We start from the raw sequence: 2,931 nt of genomic DNA on the forward strand, positions 1-2,931 counted from the left end.
ATAATAATTGATTACAACTTTTGGATTAGTGGTAGTCTAAAATATCGGTCAGTTTCTATAGATGAATTCTAGAAATCTTGATTCCATTGAATGCTATTCATATTTTTTTAAATTATCCTCTTCATAAGTCTAAAATGTAATGTAATGCAATGTGCAGCTAGTCAGTTCCTACTCATAGTGACCTATGTAGGGGTTCTGAAGAGTGGTTGGTGAGTTTGAGCCACCAACCTTGCAGTTCAAACTGACCTTGGATTGGCAAAGTGGCAGCATCAATGGGCTCAATAGTAGCAGCAATTGTGAGGTTGGCCCAGAACTGGGTAGTGTTTTGTTCTTGTTGTGCATAGGGTCGCTATGAATCAATACCAACTCAATGGCACCTAACAACAACAGCAACAATAACAACAACAACATAGACCAAAAGGCAGTTGTTCAAACAGAACAAGATGACTTGAATGGTTTAAAATCATGAAAAATGTTCACAAGGGTTATATTCTTTCACCATACTTACTTAGTCTATATTCTGATCAAATAATCTGAGACACTAGATTATATGAAAAAAAAACATGACATCAGGATGGGAGGAAGATTCATTAACAACCTGTGGTATGCAGATGATACTACTTTGGTTGCTGAAACCGAAGAGGTTTCAAGTATACTTAGTGATAAACATTAAAGACCACAACCTTCTGTATGGGTTGTACCTCAATGTAAAGAAAACAAATATCCTCACAACTGGACCAATAACAACATCCATATAAATTGAGAAAAGATTGAAGTTGTCAATGACTTCATTTTGCTGAGATCCACCATCAACACTTTTAGAAGCAGCAGTCAAGAAATCAGACAACTTATTGTCTATGCAAATCTGCTCCACAAGGTCACTTTAAAGTGTTCAAGAGCAAAGATGTCATTTTCAAGACTAAACTGCACCAGAGGCAAACCATGGTATTTTCACTTGCCTCATATGCATGTGAAATCTGGACAATGAATAAAGAAGACAGTAGAATTGATGCATTTGAGATATGGTATAGAAGAAGGACATTAAAAGTAGCAGGGACTGCCAGAAGAACAAACAAATCTATGTTGTTAGAAGTACAGCCAGAATGTTCCTTAGAAGCCTGAATGGCGAGAGTTTGTCTCTCATAGTTAGGACATGTTATCAGGATTGAGCAGTCCCTGGAGAAGGACATCATGTAAAGTGGATTGTCAGCAAAAACAAAGAAGATCCTTGATGAGATGGATTGGCACAGTAGCAGCAACATGGACTTGTGCAGGAAGGATTGTGAGGATGGTGCAGGACTGGGCAGTGTTTCGTTCAGTTGTGCATAGGGTCACTCTGAGTCAGAACTGATTTGAAGGCATCTAACAACAACTACAACAAGAACAACTACAAACTTACAATAATACTTGCTTAAAGTGAAAGACTTTATAGGAGTCATTTATAAAAGTAATGCAAAGTCAAATTAAGTCAATTGAGACACAGAATAGACCTTTATATAGAAATATCTTTAAATGTAATGATTAATTTTGTTTTTAAAGGGTTTTGATATAATAATTTAAACATGTAATATTTAGTAATTAGGATATACCAGGAATAAACTAGGATTATCAAGTCTGTAAACATCTGAAGAGTAATAGCAAAAATTCATGAATAAATGATGGAAATTCCTTAGTTAAATTTATTGTCTTGATGATACTAGATTCAATGGAAAATAGACTTATAATTGAGTTAATAGTTGAAATAATATAACATCATGTTATGCACTTGTTTAAGATTGTCATTGCTGATGTGTGTGTCATCTAGTCTATTCCAATTGATGGCAAACCCGTATAGAGTATCTTTGAGCAGCTGGTGTGTTTCCAATGCTGACCTTGTGGTTAACTGCCCGGTGCGTATCCCACAGGATCACACCATGGCTCTGTTTAATGTTGTTTTTAAGTGCCATTGAGTTGTTTCTGACCCATACAGACCCTGTATAGGGTTTTTAAGGAGCAGCTGGTGAGCTTGAACTGCTGACCTTGCAGTAAAACAACTTTTCAGTCTGCGCATTAACCCAAAGTGCACACCAGGACTCCCTGTTTAATATTGTTGTTAAGTGGAGTTGAGACAATGCCAACCCATAGCGACCCTGTATAAGGTTTCCAAGGAGGTTGAACCACTGACCTTGCAGTTCAGACAACTTTGCAGTCTGACACATGGTTTCCAAGGAGGTTGAACCACTGACCTTGCAGTTCAGACAACTTTGCAGTCTGACACATTAGCCCACAGCACCAGGACTCCTGTTTAATGTTGTTGTTGCTAGGGGCCATTGAGTCGGTACCAACTCATAGGAACCTTATGCACAGCAGAACGAAACACTGCCTGATCCTAGGTATACATAATTGACATATAAATTTCAGCTTAAAGAAAATTTGGCATTTGCATTATTTTACAACATACCTCATGTACTTAAACAGTCTCATAAATTAACCCATCACACTTTTAGCCAGACATATAAAACTTTGTTTAGAGCAAATCAATTTTATTTTCATAAGCCTTTAAAATTTTATCTTTTGTACAATTCTAAGTGACAATAATGAATGCATTTATTGGTAGACATAAATAGGTCTTTTCTCCGTGGCATAAAAAACAAGAGTACAAATTTGAATATTAACTTAATTTTAACATCACTGTGTTTCTTAAAAGACCTTGGAAGGTATTTTAAATTCAAAACATAATTATTGTTGAAGTAAAACTTGTTAAAATAGCTGTATTTTCGTTTAGACTTTACCATTTGATTTTAGATGGGTCTCATTGTGATTTCCAGGGCTTAGCATTTTAGAACCACTCCATAGTAGACAGTATCTGCTTACGGTTCTTTCATGATGGTGATTTTAATGGATTTAATTGTGAACCTCTTAAATATGTGTCAGCGTGGCTAGGTCATGATG

This window comes from Chrysochloris asiatica, unplaced genomic scaffold (assembly GCF_000296735.1).
Source record: "Chrysochloris asiatica unplaced genomic scaffold, ChrAsi1.0 scaffold00135, whole genome shotgun sequence".
Lineage (NCBI taxonomy): Eukaryota > Metazoa > Chordata > Mammalia > Afrosoricida > Chrysochloridae > Chrysochloris > Chrysochloris asiatica.